Source organism: Lethenteron reissneri, chromosome 27, assembly GCF_015708825.2.
Source record: "Lethenteron reissneri isolate LAM-NWPU_2019-01 chromosome 27, ASM1570882v1, whole genome shotgun sequence".
Classification (NCBI taxonomy): domain Eukaryota; kingdom Metazoa; phylum Chordata; class Hyperoartia; order Petromyzontiformes; family Petromyzontidae; genus Lethenteron; species Lethenteron reissneri.
Genome location: NC_083805.1, coordinates 7476972 through 7494940, shown reverse-complemented (window position 1 = coordinate 7494940; position 17969 = coordinate 7476972).

Below are 17969 nucleotides of genomic sequence, written 5' to 3'. Positions count from 1 at the left end.
AGTAGATGATTTTGAACTCAACGTTTAAAAATACCCTTGAGCACAAAAACACTGAACGTTAGTTAAAATGTATTTGTAATATCTTGACTTAAAGCTTTCGTGACTGTAGGAATTCATACTTTCGGTAAAGTCACGTAGGTAGATTTTTTTTTTTCTATGTACGTGACTTTACCGAAATATTTGTCGAATTAACAACAGGAGAATGTCGTCATTGTTTACTCACGTCACTGCTAGCAGAAGGGTCTCTACTAGAGGGAGCTCTAGAGAGTCACGCGAGCGTATTTGGCCTACTCTTCCGTGCTAGTCAGATATCTCAGAAGAGGTGGCAGTACCCACACTTTACCCCACCGCCGACGGCCTGCCGAGCGACTAACTGTGGTGTCCCCATGTATACCACTGGGTGGACAGACACAGAGGGAACAGTTGTTGAAAAAAACTCTCAAATCCAATGTACTGACCACGACACCATCCCACATTACCAATTATGATGTGGGCATACTTTGTTTAACGTTTTAACATTGTATACATAGCATTACGCAACTTCTTAAGTGTTTATGCAGCTGTAAATATTCTGAAAATAGAACGCCGTGCAATTGTCACCGCTTGCATCCCACGACATTGTGGGGAAGGAGTCCACAGACAAAGTATTTATTTGTTGTAAGCATTTTTTGGACAAAGTATTTCTTTAAAAAATGTTACATCTGGAAAACACAAGTAAGCAGCTGACTTCATAGCTTATGTTTAATTAAGCGTAATAAACATGAAAACATGCCAAAAGCCAAATAAGAAGTCACATTACAACACTATAGTGATACATTAATAAAACTGTCCCTTTGTCAATGCACTGCTGGATGAAAGCTTCTTCCCACGCCATGTCGGTCCCGGAGGTTTTGCTTGACCATACTGCACCACGCTGGTCAGTTCGAGTTGATGGAAGCGCTTCAACTCACACCTCTTCACCAACTCGCGATGAGCTGTAGGCTATTGGGAACAAATAATTATACTGTGTAACAATTTTTTATTTACTTTTTGTTCCTGGGTAGTGTTATTTCCTTATTGCTTATGCCTCACAAGTACAGAAAATGGTTATTATTCCCCACAAACTTTGCTTTTGTGACTAGGACAGTGATATTTGGAAATTTACCTATTTTCCAGAACATTCCAGATAGATTCAGTGCTGAGTAAACTTGGAGCAACTTCTAGAACATTCTAGAACTTTCCAGTAATATAAAAAAGTAGTATAGATACAGGGGCCTTAAGCCCACCACTTCAGTTTAGTTCCAGCTGCCTAAGTGGATACACATCTGCATTTTTTGACATGGCATCAAGAGGCTGCAAGCATCCAGCAGACGCATTTTGCTATGTCTGCGGACAATTTATCAAGACAAAAATGAAAAAGTACTCTGTGGAAGCATCAAGACAAATCCTGGGCACCTCATTTCACAATTGTTGCTTGGAATTTTACGTTATAAAAAATTTCAAATTGTAAGTGTTTAATTTTTAAATGTTTTACAATTTTCAATGTTATTGAAAAAATAAATCATATATTAAAATTGTTGCGAGAATCTCTTATACATTAGTCATGGGTGAAATAAAAGTATTTTTGTACGATGGTACAGAGGGTAAAAGAGAGCCATGAAGTTCGCTATCCAAAAAAATTGGCAGGAACCCACTGACCACTCAAGCAACTGCTACTTCTGCATGGTGGACCCTTCCAAACGTCAGACTGGCAAGAATGCACCTGCTATCACATATCCGGACCTTCCTTCATCCATCGCCCCGGTGCCACACTGCCATGAGCTCCCCGTACCCACTCCTCCGGAGAGAGAGCAACCGTCTTTGGAAGAGAGCAGCAGGTCAGAGAGTTAGGAAGACGTTGTAGATCCAGATGACAATTTCCTGATGGGTGTCCAAGGCGGTTTTACCAAGTTTCCCTGCTATCTTTGCCTTTGGGACAGCAGGGACACCAAGGCGCACTACCACAGGTGGGACTGGCCACAGCGGACCAAGTTCTCTATGGGGAGGAACAACGTCAAGTGGGAGCCACTGGTGGACCCCCGGAAGGTGCTGATGCCACCACTGCACATCAAATTGGGCCTTATAAAACAATTTGTCAGAGCTGTAGTTAAGGAGTCGGTAGCCTTCAAGTACCTTCAAGACTTCTTCCCTAAGCTGTCTGAGGCAAAGGTCAAAGCCGGTGTCTTCGTTGGACCACAGATAAAGAAGATCCTGGAGTGCAATGAATTCCCCAAGAAGCTCACTAGTAAGGAGAAAGCGGCTTGGAACAGCTTTGTCGCAGTGGTTCGTGGCTTCCTGGGCAATCACAAGGTCGAAAACTACGTGGAGCTGGTTGAGACTGGTGAAGAACTACGGCACAATGGGCTGTAGGATCTCCCTCAAAGTCCATATCCTTGATGCTCATCTTGATACATTCAAAGAGAACATAGGAGCGTACTCGGAGGAGCAAAGCAAGCACTTCCTCCAGGATATACTGGACTTTGAACGCCGCTACCAAGGACAGTATAACGAGAACATGATGGGAGACTACATTTGGGGGCTGATTTGTGGAAGTGATTTACAGTATAATTGTAAATCTCGAAAAACTACTCACTTCTAAATCTTTTGTAGTCATTTTTGTATTACTTTAGTATAAATACATGTTAATTTCGATTAATGTCATTTTTTTCTGACTTCACGTGAACGAAAAGACACAACTTCGCCCGTTTTCTTATTGAAAATCGGTAAATTTCAAAATATCACTGTCCTGGTCGCAAAAGCAAAGTTTGTGGGGAATAATAGCCATTTTCTATGCTTTTTAGGCATAAGCAATTACGAAATAACACTTACTACCCAGGAACAAAAATTGTGTTACATCGTGTTATTACACGCGAGTTGCGTATAATGGGGCTGTGAGAAAATGGGGGGGGGGGATGCTCCGTTTCGCGTGCATCCACTTGTTACGCACACAACGAAGTGGAAACGGTGGCGTGCATGCCCTGCAGGCACCGGCACAAGACGCAACGGCTGCACGTGCGTGTGCGTGTGACCCCTTTCCCACCCTTAAAGTACAATCCGCAATCCCTGTTAACAGCCCCCATGGAGAAAATTTGTACATGTGCAGGTTACAATTCTGCTGTCAGTCATTCTGGGTCGGTTATGTTGTCCACTGCCACTGCCTCTTAAATAATTTTTTCAGCGCTTTGTCAACACGAGGGCCTCCTCGTAACTTACAAGCCTGTGAGCGTTATGTGACCATACTTCACCAGGCTGGTCAGTGTGGATTGAGGTGTGCGGGGGAGCACAAGACGAAAATAGATTCTAGATTTGAATTTTCGTGACTGCAAGGATCCATACTCTTTGGTTCGTAACAAAAAATGTTCTTGCTGTGGCTGTCCTACCTGATGACGGAGGCTTGTGTTACTTCCGAAACGTCATGATTTTTATTTCATTTTATTTTTATTATTTTATTTTCACCTACGTGACTTTACCAAAAGAACCAAAAAATACAAAAATAGATGTTCACAGCACCGCCCTCTACTGGCCACAACGCCTAACACACCTGCATTTTGCAGCCACCCTACAATCACTGGATAGGCTCAAAACCGCGTGGCTTCGAAAAAGATATTCTGGAGATGACGTGCATTCCGAACATCACATACATTTGTAATGCGGTTGTAAACGGCCCTTCTGAGGTGCCGTCAGGGGGGGAGGAGTTAGGTCACGTGGGGGGGAGAGGGGTTGAGTATAGAAGGAGGGGAACCGGAAGAGCAAGGGAAGTGACGGGGAACCAGGAACAGAGGAAGGCCACGAAGGGCGAAGCGGGGTGTGGCGAGATCGCCACGAACACGGGGGAAGCGAGGATCGGCACCGTTGGCCAGCGGTGACCGACCCGAAGCAGCAAGGAGGCTGCAGTCAGCAGCGGGGCTGCACAGAGAGAGTGGGCAGCGGGTCTGCATACAGTGACAGCCAGAGGGTCTGCACATAGGGGTAGCAGCGAGTCTGCAGGGAGGAGGTTACAGTAGATGAAGCAGAGAGTCAGAGGGGTGAGGAAGCTATAATAGCAGTGAATAGCCGGGGGCTACAAATACAGGAGTTATAACAGCGTGCCGTGTGGGTAAAGACGTGAACCTGAATAAAGACACGAAGACAGAAAGAAGTGTTCGAGTCCTTTTATTACACTGGAGTCAGAAGTGAAACGGCATGGCGAAACAACTGAGGAAGAAGAATATCCCATCTCCGGCGTCGGCTTCATCATCGGACGACGACGATCTTCCTCCTGAGGTCGGCTTCACTTCGGCGGAGGGAGAGATCCGTGAGGGCCCGGGTGTGGAGGAGGTTGCCGCTGCGTCCGACCCATCTGCGTTGAAGGACGAAGATTTAAGATGGACCCGGATGGCGGAGCAACTGGCGACCCTAAAAACCGTCATCACGGAGTTGTGTGACCTTGTCACGCCAAGGGCGGCGTTGGTAGGTGATGGTGGTGATCGGCAGGAGCCCGGGTCGTCTTCGATGGCGCCGCCATCGACCACGCGGCGTGAAGACGCCATCTTGGGCGTGGCGCACCACGGAAGGCGGGAAGCCGCCATTTTGGGGCCGCCACGAGGATCGTCCGCCATCTTGGAGACACCGCGTTGCGACGCCTTGCTGAACTTGCCGCCGGAAGAGTCGGTGACGGACGGAAGCAGGCCAAGGAGCCGCAGTCGTCACCTTACAACTGTTAAGGAGTTCTCCATCGGGGGCGATTGGAGTGCGTTCGCTTGTCGATTTTTGGCGGCGGTACGAACGGCAAGGTGGACGGACGCCGAGGCGCTGGAGGTGCTTCTGACTCTCCTTGACGATGAGTCTGTTCGTTTTTTTCGCTCTATAAAAGCTGCGAAGAAGAAAACATTGCGTGGAGTGTTCGACGAAATGGCGGACGCGTACGAGCCACCGGATGACGCCCATCGCCGCTTCGTGCAGCGGCAACGCGCACCGGAGGAGTCGCCTGTAGCGTACAGGGGCGCCGTGCTGGAACTCGCGATGGCCGCTTACCCGGAGACGGAGCCTGACCTGCTGGAACCTCTCATCTTGGGGAAGATGTTAGAGTTATCCCGGGATCTGGGCATTCCTATGCCGGCGTGCGGTCACGAGAAACTCACGTCCCGGACCGCGGCCAAGTGTTTGGACGCCCAGTTCAATCTCCGCCGCTGGAAACAAGTCACGGCGTGGACGGGCGGTCCTGTCGTCGATGGGGGGGCCGTAGGGTGGGACCCTACAAAGGCCGTGTACGTGCCGGATGCGACCGGCCCAAAGGAGCTGTCGGCCGCCTCCACTCCGTGGCCGGCTCGAAGCGAGCCGGGGCCGCGGGCTCCGCCGCCGGCGCGGCCACGTCGGGACGGGGTGCCTGCTGCGCGCCGACCCGACGTCGACTGTTTCCGCTGCGGCCGTCGGGGCCACTATGCCAGGGACTGCTGGGGCCGGGTTCCGGGGCCGCCCCAGCAGGAGGCCTCGATCGCGGACGTCCCAAAGAAAGACCCTCCGGCACAGGCAAGTCGGTGCGCACCAGACACCCGGCAAGGCCTGACACCTCACTCATCGCCGTTGTTGTGCGACGCGGATGTTCTAAAATATGGGAGGCCAGTATCTGCGCCTTGTCGCTCGATAACGCAGTGGCGTAAGTTGGCTCGGCGGGTTGTCGCGGCCGCTACAGGTTCGTCCACTGTACCGGGGTCGATCCAAGGGGTGGACGTGCGTATTTTGGTGGATTCCGGGGCGTCCGCGACCATTATTTCGGATGTCATATTCCATCTTTTGAACATCCCACCGGGGGCCGTGAGGCCGGCTTACGCTTCCTGCATCGCTGCGAACGGGGGTAGTATGGGCATCGTGGGACAGGTGGACGCTAATATTTCTATCGGGGGGGTCTCGGCCTCGGGCGTTGTGTTAATTTCGAGGTCCCTGGCGGTTCCTTGCTTGTTGGGCACGGATTTTTTGGCTAAGATGCCCATTTTAATTAGAATCAATGAAAATTGCATTGAACTGCCAGGGGGCCGCAAATTGGCGTTTTTACAGTCCACCTGGGGGCGACCGGCTCCGGTTGCCCAGGTGCAGGCGTTATCGGAAGTTTCAGTTGATATTCCACCTGGCTCGCAGATGCTCATTCCCCTACGATACCGGAAGCCGGTTCCGGGTCGGCAGAGTGCTTGTGGAATTTTGCTGTCGCCGTCCGCCGCTGTTACGGGCGGATTGGCACTGGTGGGGGCGCAAACCATTGTCCGTCCGGATCAGCGCCCGTTTTTGCAGGTGTTAAATGCGACTTCTGAAAGCGTGTGTGTGCCGGCTGGTACCGTTGTGGCACACGCCACTACGGCGTTTACGGCTCAGAGTGACATTCCGGACGGGGGGCTGGTGGGTGGTGTTTCACACGACGGAGGGGTGGACGATCGTTGGATCGCCGAATTATGTGCGGAAAATTCGGCCCTTTCCGCTGAGCAGCGTTGTGCGATTCATAAATTATTAGCGAGCTATTCCGATGTGTTTAGCTCGGACGATTTGGACTTGGGACGCACCTCGCTGCTCTCTCATCACATCGAAACGGGGGACGCGGCCCCTATCCGCTTGAACTCGCGTCGGATGAGTCCGGCTGAGCGTGAGCACGTTCGAGGGGCAGTGGAAGACATGTTGAAAGCGGATATTATATCTCCGTCTAATAGCCCGTGGGGTGCGCCTGTCGTGTTGGTTAAAAAGAAAGATGGTAAATTACGATTTTGTGTGGATTTTCGGAAGTTAAATAAAGTGTCGGTGGCAGATGCGTATCCCCTGCCGCGTATGGACGATTCTCTCGACGCCTTGTCAGGGGCTAAGTTTTTTTCAACGCTAGATCTCTCTTCGGGCTTCTGGCAGCTTCCCCTTGACGAGCCCTCGCGGGAAAAGACAGCGTTCCGTACGCCGCAGGGGTTGTTCCAATTTAACTGTCTGCCGATGGGGTTGAATGCAGCCCCTGCCACCTTTCAGAGATTGATGGAGTTGGTATTGACGGGGTTGCAGTGGGAGACATGTCTCATTTATTTAGATGATATTATTGTCTTCAGCCGCACATTTGATGAGCATTTATTGCGGTTGGAGGCCGTTTTTGCCAGAATGCGTTCTGCTAAATTGAAATTCAAGCCTAAGAAATGTCATCTACTGCAACGTTCCGTTCGATACTTGGGACATATTGTTAGTGCGGACGGGGTGGCCACGGATCCAGAGAAAACTGCGTGTGTCCGGGATTGGGCAACCCCCGCCACGGTGGGTGATGTGCGTCGGTTTTTGGGGTTCGCCTCATATTACCGGAGGTTTGTTCCGAATTTCGCTACTATCGCCAGGCCTTTGCATCTCCTTACTGGGAAGGGGCACAAATTTGTGTGGGGACCGCCGGAGGAGGCGGCGTTTCGGAGCCTGCGCGACCTACTGGCTACTGCGCCGACGTTGGATTATCCGGATTTTGAACATCCCTTCATTCTGGATACTGATGCGAGTGACACCGGGATTGGGGCGGTGTTGTCCCAGTCAAAAGGTGGTGTTGAGCGTGTGGTGGCGTACGGGAGTCGGGTTTTGTCTCCCGCGGAAACTCGTTACTGCGTCACTCGCAGGGAACTTTTGGCTATTGTGTATTTTCTCCGCCAATTTCGACCGTATCTGTACGGTCGGTCGTTTATTGTCCGAACGGACCATGCGGCCTTGCAGTACGCTCTTAAGATGGACCAGCCATCCGGACAATTGGCGAGATGGCTGGACACGTTGCAAGAATTCTCCTTCCAAATTCACCATCGGAAGGGTGTGCGTCACGCTAACGCGGACGCACTGTCCAGGTTGCCGCAACAATCCCCTTGTGCGTGTGCGTCGGGGACGCATAGGTGTGGACCGGCTCAGCCCCCCCCTCAGCCTGTCGCGCGGGCAGTGGATGTTCTCGAACCTCCGCTTACACCGGGACCGGTTGAAGGGGGACCGGCTGACGGGATTTTGCGTCTTCCAAGGTCTGTGTGGGTTCGGGAGCAAATGTTGGACGATTCTTTGGTGTCGTTACGGAAACGAACGGAGAAGGCGGGTAAGGAAGTCGGTGCGGGTGGTAATTCGGAAACTGCTCTCCGAGATGGGTTACTGATGTGGAGGGAAGGGATACAGGAACACTGGCGTCTCGTTGTGCCTGCGTCATTGCGCTATGAGTTGATTAGATCTTTGCACTGTGACACACTTTTACACCTGGGGGTGCAGAAAACCCTATTGACGCTGCAACGAGACTATTATTGGCACGGCATGACGACGGATGTCGTCGGTCACGTTCGCGCGTGTCCCGATTGTGCCCGCCGTAAGCCGCCTAAACATCCATATGTTCCGCCGATACAATCGATTAAAGTATCTCGGGTTAATGAGTTGGTGGCGTTAGATATTTTGGGACCCTTTCCGCCATCAGCTAAAGGGAATAAGTATTTACTGGTGGGGGTGGAGTACCTCTCTCGCTGGCCGATGGCCTGGCCCTTGCCTGACCAGTCAGCGGCGTCTATCACGGACGCCTTTCTATTTGGGTATGTAATGGACAAAGGGGCTCCGGAGAGGCTCCTTACGGATCAGGGACGTAACTTTTCGTCTAAATTGTTGGGGGAGGTGTGTGCGGCTCTTGGAACTAAAAAGATACGGACGTCCCCCTACCACCCGCAAACGGATGGTATGGTGGAACGGTTGAATCGGACTCTGTCCGCCATGCTGTGCCATACAGTCGGGGAAAACCAATCTGATTGGGATTTGCATATCCCTGGGGTGCTTTCGGCGTATCGCATGACGCCGCACGCGGCTACTGGATACTCGCCGTTTTTCCTTATGTACGGCCGTGAGAACGTGCCGCCGATTCATGACCAGTTGGGAACCGGTGCGAGGGGGCCTGTTAAGCCTCTTCCTGAGTATATTAAGGACAACGTTCGGCGTGTCGCTGAGGCGAGGGAAAATGCCCGCATGGCTACTGCCAAGGCTCAGGCCAGGAATGAGCGGTGTGCCCGACGTTCAAAGGGGGAGTGTCCCTGGAAAAAGGGGGACCTGGCCTGGCTTCATTGCCCACAGGTGCGGCCAGGTACATCTCCTAAATTACATCGACCTTGGCAGGGTCCGGTCCGCCTCATTGAGGTTCCCAACCCACAGTCGGCGCGTGTTCAGGTTGGTGCACGGCGTTGGTTCGTGCACACGTCCCGGTTGAAGCCATACATTGCCCCACGGCCGGATGCGTCATCTCCCCAAGTTGCCTTGCCGGGGTCTGTTGCTGCCGACTCGCCCTTGCCTGTGTCTGCTGACCTTGCGAGAGCGCCTGTCGTACCCTTCACAGACAAGCCGGCCGTGACAGCGCAGGGAGGAGGACCTTCCGCTTGTGGGACGCCGACCGGAGCCGCAGAACCCACGGGACCTGCAGCTCTTCCTATCCCTCCGCGGACGCGAGTACGGGATGTTTCTGGACGCGAGCGGGACAGTGGCGGGCCTCCAATGGCGACGGAAGAACTTGCGCCCGTCGCCCCTAAAACCCTTCCACGTTCCCGCTCGGCGGGTGGGCCGCCGACCGTCCGGGACGGCCCGGCTACCCGTACTCGCTCGAAATCCCTCACGTTTCGTTAGATTGTGTTATGTTGTGTTATTGTTATAATGTTCTTCAATGCTTCGTGTCTTTTTGCGTGTTGGCCCTTTACACCCGCATTGCTTTTCAGGTTGCAATTCAGCCGAGGTCGGCTGGATTTTCTTTAGGGGGGAGGGTGATGTAATGCGGTTGTAAACGGCCCTTCTGAGGTGCCGTCAGGGGGGGAGGAGTTAGGTCACGTGGGGGGGAGAGGGGTTGAGTATAGAAGGAGGGGAACCGGAAGAGCAAGGGAAGTGACGGGGAACCAGGAACAGAGGAAGGCCACGAAGGGCGAAGCGGGGTGTGGCGAGATCGCCACGAACACGGGGGAAGCGAGGATCGGCACCGTTGGCCAGCGGTGACCGACCCGAAGCAGCAAGGAGGCTGCAGTCAGCAGCGGGGCTGCACAGAGAGAGTGGGCAGCGGGTCTGCATACAGTGACAGCCAGAGGGTCTGCACATAGGGGTAGCAGCGAGTCTGCAGGGAGGAGGTTACAGTAGATGAAGCAGAGAGTCAGAGGGGTGAGGAAGCTATAATAGCAGTGAATAGCCGGGGGCTACAAATACAGGAGTTATAACAGCGTGCCGTGTGGGTAAAGACGTGAACCTGAATAAAGACACGAAGACAGAAAGAAGTGTTCGAGTCCTTTTATTACACATTTACCATGATTATCGGTTGGTTCACACCCAATTGACTAATCATTGCTGGAAGAAAGCCTTCGCATGGCGTATAGGTCGTGGAGATTATTTAAACCACACGTCACGGGATCAGTGCAGGTTAGGGAAGTTCAGGACCTCTGGGACTGGTTCAGATGATGTTTGGCCAATTCCATCAATCAGTGTTTGGCTTCATGTGTACTGGAATACAACACACACACACACACGAGGGGGTGACACTCAACACTCAAAGCTCAAAAACTGGCAGGAATTATCTCCATAGCACAGTTATTGTTTTTTTACTCTGAGCACATCCCACGATGTGTATCTCGTAACTGTTACTGCGCACACAGAGACCTAAAACCCCAAATCCTCAAAATATTGATTTACAGCCCAAGCATCAAGGTTCTGCATGCTGCTATTTGCCTTTGGCTTTACGTCCATGTCATTAAAACCACAGCAGTAAAATGGCACACCCTCTGACACGGCACCGAAGACGACAAATGCAATAATGTGTGGCTTCCAAAGAATTCTGACCAATAGTGTAACGACATCGAGTAAACATACGGATTAACCATCTGTTTTCACTGTTTTCACGGACATTTTTAACATTTCAGTAATTACAATATGAGAGTTACAATTACAGTTTTTTTTCCTTCAGACGGCAATGAAGCCATTACTACATTGTTAATCACATATTAGTAGGGTATTTTTTAAAATCACCAGTTCCAGATTATCGTGGGAAGAAATTAGCTTTGTTTTGTAATCCCCACTTACAACACCGAGTATTTGAGAGAGAACTGCCATTTCAGGAGCAAAACTTTACAACAGAACCTAATGGGTCTAAGAAAATCCTTTGACATTTTATTTCACTATGAAAACAACAAAGAACAATAAAATTTACTTAACAAAAAAAGAAACAAGTGGATTAAGTTTGACACCATTACACAGCAGCATTTTAAGTATCCAGCTATCACTTACTATTAGTGCTTACTGTTGACGATTAGACCACGTCACATCAGCTGCAAGTATTTCATGATCTAAGACCGCTGTAGATGCGTTCGTACTTAAAAGGGTGATCGCCAGGACGAGGCGAGGGACTGGAGGCGTGGGATTGCGATGGTGGTGTGGGCATATTCCGGGCACTTTGAATTCCTCCCACACGCAGCGAAACACTCCTGCACATTATTGGCCCAAAATCCCAATGCAAAACCTTCTTGCTAATGTCTGGCATGATTGCGATTAATTTCTACCCACTGATGTTGGCCACGGGAATGTTATAAATGAATAAACTTTTGAAACATATAAGAGATAACCACGAGTAAATCTACAGATGTAGCTGTAACTTTCCCAGTCAATTCATATCCGTCGTGTTCACGATCAAAACCATGGATTATAAAAGATATACATTTCCACATGACCCACTTCGTCATTTATGGCCAAGTCGCTTCTGAAAAAGTGCTATTTAGCTCAGTGGTCCTTACGTGGTAAAATAAAAAGTAGTTATAAAAAGTAGTTTATTTTACTTGCGAATGTATGCCCAATGTCAATAAAGTTGTACCAATTTTAGGTCAGACACACACCTACCAATTTATACGATGCACTTCCAACGTTTTCTGGATAAAATAAGGAAAATAATTCATCTATAAATCCGGAAATACAATATCATAGTCAATGACGGGCTTCAACACACAAAACCCAAGCACCTCAAACTACTAAACCGAGAAGGGACACTGTGGCAGATATCAACATTGTATTGTCCCAACTCAAATACAGCAAATATGATATTTACAGAGTGGAAACCGCTGGCAGGTGTTTGGGCTACTTGACCAACATCGCCAAAAGTAATGGACTTGAATTGCCATCCACGTTTGATTGTGGCGCAGGTGCGTAGTGTTGGTTGCAGGACCTCTTCTCGCTTCAAATGTGCCCGTAATAGTCTCCGGCCACTTCAAAGAATCACCTGCCTTGACACGCTGGACAGTCACCAACATCACTGATCTTAGACAAAAGACATATTTTTTTTAAAACCTCCTTGGGTTGCATGGAGAATTTTCAAAATTTGCAAAGCATTCCAACTGAATATCGAATAACAAAACAATATTGTTTTGGGCTGAAGCCAATCAAAACATAAATGACATGTACAGGTAGCACTTACAAAAAAAACAACTCCATTGTAAAGTAAAAAAAATAAACAATATCTGCATATTAATGAGTAACATTATCTCGAGAGTGTAAACTAAGTTAAGATCATTAGCCTGCCAGGTCAAACTCAAACGAGTCAAGTTTTGTATCACGTGACATGTAAGGGGCATTCACGGTGGTGACCTTTCTAAGTTCCTGCGGCTAACCTTTTCTGCCCAAAAAAACATCTATCAGTCGTGGCCTCCTGGCAATGTCTATGGGAACGGAAATTATTATTTTTTTGCGTGGCATGAGTGTCGCCCCTAAAGCCAGAGTCTCAGACGTCAAAGTATAATGCTCCTTTTGTCCCCAGCTCATCCTCACCTTTGCCTCACGGGGACAAAATCACAAAAATTGCAATGTTTTTGTTTTCCTTATCGCTTTGTTTCCTTTGCCACCGAAAATGTGTGGCAAAACGCACTGCAAAGCAACGCTTTGATACAACCCTGTAGCGTTAACCTTGTTGAAAGCAGGGGGGATACAAAAAAAACACCCAGAGGAAGCTCGACACAGTCAATGTTTATATATATGAAAACACTTTAAAGTAGAAGAATTATGAAGGGGAAGGGAAGGTGGGCCTTCATCCCCCCCCGCTCGCCTCTGGCTCTTCGGGGTTGCTTTAACACTCGTGACGACAGTATACATATTTCACTATTGCAGTAATTATTGTGGGACCTTGAGAACAATTAGATGCACTCACACACTCATGCGCTCATTCATACACATACGCACTACCCGCACGCATGCACCAACCTCATGCGCACAACAAATTTTATAAGTTCATAAGTTCAGCAACTTGTGTTGTACAATGGCTTCTTCTGTATAACAAGTCAGGAAATACACTCATACCGATTTGCGCGCAGCCCTCTAAACAATGCTCTTTGCTACGTTGACTTCGACCTTACCGACTGTAGAAATTGGATGCCTCTTATGTTACACTTCTGAGCATTTTCAAGTTATGATTGCCATATTATTGAATTTAAATTGGGAAATTGTTACCCTATGGTAAAGACCTGTGTATTTTTGCCGTAGATGTTACTACTTTATTATCATAGCGGATAACCTTATTTTTTCTCAACCGTTTTTAATGAAAATTAACATAAACCAGATATATCACGATACAACCGTCAAAGGTTAAGAGATGCCCCGGTTTATTATAAGATTAAAATATATATATCATTTACATTTCACAAATATGATTTCATAACATCACACGCGCCTGACTGGATCGCCCGGAATCCGTGCGATATCGTTAGTTCTCGGAAGCAAAGCATTGATCCTACATCGTGCTTGGATGTGTGACCACCATGCAGAGTAGGCATTATAGGTGGCGGGACTGTTGTAGGCATCAGGGAGTGATGCAGTATAATCTATCGTTGGACTGCACGTCTACGCTCCCTGCCTTCCCCAATTCACACTGACCAGCATGGCGAATTAAGGTCAAATAAGCCCTACGAGGTGCATGGCGTGTTTGGAGGCCCTCATCCAGCAGCGGATTAACACAGGGCTGTACATGTGCATTAAAGTGTTTACAATATATTGCTGCTGGTAGTCTTTGGATTAATATAACAAATCAGGAAGTCATCGCTACCAAGGCGTATGTTTAACCATGTATATTTTAATATCACTTCTTACCATTTGATTTTAATTGTCAGTTATGAAAAATGTTTTTACTATTGAAGCATAGAAAACGTGTTAATCTTTATGATTGCAAATTTATTTAAATCTGTTATTTTTCTTGAGAAGCTTCTGATTTGGTGAAATGTGCATCTTGTGGAAATTTCACAATCCCCCTTCCTCGAATTAAAAGGAACTTATCATACTCGTTCTGAATGAATACATTATAAGATCACACTCATTACACACAACGTACTTGCCACAAATGAACTGCAATACCTTGCTAATTTTCAACAACATAAACCATTATGTAAACTCCGGTCATCCGAACAATGACGGTTACTGCATCGCGCGCTTTTGGATGCGCTTCTGCGGCCGTCTAGAATGCTCTTCCTTCCGATATTTGGAAGCCATTGGAGCGATCCACTTTTAAATCTAGATTGAAAACTATTTTTTTTTCAACTGATGTTTGTGTTTAGTTTGTTGTTCTTCCTCCGCAACTCTGATTAGCACGGTTGGCTACGTACGGTGCAAAAGAAGTTCAACATACACACATACTGTCCACACAAAAAAAAATATTTATGATCCAACTACTCAATACAATGAAAATTACAGTTCTCAGGCGCTTGATACAGTATTATAATTACAAGTCTAAGATATGTGAAGAATTGGCAAGGCTGGTACCAATGTTAAAGTATGAAGCCAACACCAGAGACTTTGAGTTTAAGCCTTGGAGATACAGCATGTGAACAGAGCAAACCTCTGAGAAATAGACTGCAAACTTCTGAGAAATAGACTGCAAACCTGGGGTGAATTACTCATGCAATTCCAATTCATAATAAATGTTCAACTTCAATGTAATTGTAACTTCAGCTAACAATGCTACCCGTTAAATTTCGATTTAAAGCTTTCGTGACTGCAGGGATTCATCTTCTTGGTTCTTTCGGTAAAGTCACGTAGAAGGGAAGTAATAAAATAATAAAAATAAAACATAATAAAACAATTCTCACGACGTTTCGGCCACAACGCAAGCAGCCGTCCTCAGGCGAAGAATGAATGAGGACGGCTTCTTCGCCTGAGGACGGCTGCTTGCGTTGTGGCCGAAACGTCGTGAGAATTGTTTTATTATGTTTTATTTTTATTATTTTATTACTTCCCTTCTACGTGACTTTACCGAAAGAACCAAGAAAATGCTACCCGTGCTCGTCATGATAATTTGCCCGAGGTCCTGGTGCCCTGGGAGCGATGGTGCAGCAAGTGCCACGCATTTCTGCAACTCAATGTTTTTAACTCCACACGTGTTCATAGACAGACTCCTTGCCCATAACATCAGGGCACCAAAAGGTAATTTGTTGAACAAGTCACACGTCGCCGACATGATTAATTGATGTTGAACTTGGTTCACGGTTGTCTTGGCGGAGAGTATATAAACATCCGCAAACGTATTCGGGTACTCTTGACAGCGACTTCTCTCGCGAGGAAAACTTTTGTTAATGCTCGTAATGAAGATAAAGCGTCCATAACGAGAGACCCTGCGAGAAGTGTCTCTGTCTCGCTCCCGAGCCGTTCCTAAACTATGCTGTAGTAGTAGTAGTCGTAAATGGGGTTCCAATCAAGCGGAGCTGGCAAAACACGTGCACGTGCTATTCATTTCGAGCATCAAGCGTGCAGGTGGCGCTGCCACTCAGCCAAGTCATCTGGAAATGAGTTATGAGTGTGAAAAAAAAATCGAAATGGATAAACAAGAGTCGTTCATGGAAAGAGACCAATTTCCATAGCAAAGAACGCATCAAAGGCACCTTGACACCTTCACCCACATGCACAAAAAAAAGAGCAGCGTCGGTCCTGAAATTAAAGCAACATTTCATGGCTAAGGAAAAAAAATCACGTGCAATGTATATATATATGGCATTTAAAGTGCTGTTTTAAACGTGTAGCTTTGCTAGGTCACACTTTTGCAAGTGCGGATGGATGCGCGATGCCCTCAACTGACCGCCGATCCCAAGACACTTGTGTATAAAAGCTCACAAGTACGGTATATACAGTACTACGTACATTGAATTTCTTTCGCACCGTACGTAGCCAACCGTGCTAATCGGAGGTGCGGGGAAAACCTCTTTATAGGCGACGTGGAACGATGCGCCAATTCATTGATCAATATCGACTCAAGCTCACGATGTATGCCATTCATCGACCTGCATGTGAAAGAAAGGTTCTTGTTTCTGTATGTTTTTTATTCGATAGATGCTGCAATTCACCAATGTGCGTTCAAATTAATCATCGATCTTTGGATCAAATCGCAACAGAACCACGACAATGAATCAAATTCATAAACGTGCGGTGGTGGGATGGGGGCTAGCAACGTTATCAATCAAATCAGCAATTCTTGATAAATGTAGGGTTTCTCAAGCAATACAATTTGGTGGAATGCGACACGTGACCAAGCAAGCGAATGTCTGGGATGCCGACATGGTGCAGATTTGTGGCCGATTCCATGCAGGTTATTAAGGATCCTGTATTCATTAACGCGTGTGAATACTCGCTAAATTGTCTCGTGCCATTGTGACGACGGTAAATTGTCTCGTGCCAGTGACGGCTTCGTGTTCATCTAACGACACCTAGCGACGATTTGGTGACTTTCCGCATTGGGGAGTTGCCAACTCTGGCTAGAGAGAGATGATGATGCATCGTTCCACTCTCACTCCCACTTCTCGGTGCCAGTATACCCTGGGGCTCGCCATGAGAAGGCAATAGAGCAAGTTTACTAATCGCCATCTGTTTCCATATGTACGGGGATGGAGTTGCCGCTAAATGTGCGTGGGTTTTCTCCAGGGGCTCCGGTTTCATCACACTTGTTTGGACATCTCTCCGCCCTCACGACGTATCGATCGCTTGTATTGCGATCGAAACGTCGTGATTTGTTTTATTATATTTCTAACTACGTGACTTTACCAAAAGAACCAAAGAATCAAGATCTCGATCTTGATACCATTGAGCAAGACCAGTGGGTTTTCCCCTCGGCCACCTTAGGTGAGATCTGAATATTTTGCATCCACGACTGCCCTCTCCTGGGCAGCATGTGACTAGCACGTGCCAGCATCAGAATTATGTACTTATACTGGAGGAATCCGATGAGCTACAAAGCGTTCTGTTTTAACACAGCTATCCAGGAGGCGCATTGCATTCGCGATGGCTTGAAGGACGAGGAGGCTTCACGTTAGAGGGCAAGCCGTGGGGGTAGCGGTGGCACACGATTCTCGTAAGACCACCACGAACGAAAGTGGTTGAATCCATACTCTCTTTAGTTCTTTCGGTAAAGTCACGTAGGTAGAAAAATACTAGATCACGACGTTTCGACCGTCATCAGGTGGAACAGATACAGCAGGATAACTGCTGCCAGCTGTCACGAAAGCTTAAAGTCAAGATTGGTTGAATCTACTTGGGCATGGACACATCAAATCTAGAATGTGCAGCCCTGTGTCCACGCGCCATCCGATTGCACATTGCAGGAGTTTGAGTCAATGTTTGCCGATGCATTGAAGCATCGTTACACACCAAAGTGCTGTGAGCGAGCACCTACACGAGGTTGGATGGCCAGCACCTCGCCCGGACGCCTTTGTCTCCCCTGTGGCGATGTCTACACACCGCACCAGGTACCCTATTTGAAGCGGAGTCGACCTTGGGGAGTTCTATGACCTGTTCCCTTAGCTGACAGCTCACACACACAACACTTGAGCATGCCACAGGTTATTCCACAAGGTGACCAGCAGGTCTCAACAAGGTGGGAACCACCACCCCGCACCGACCGGCATGGTGAAGTATGGTCAAACCAACACACATAAGAGACAGCGGCGTGGGAGAGACCGTCCAAACAGCTGCGTATGAAAAATGAGACC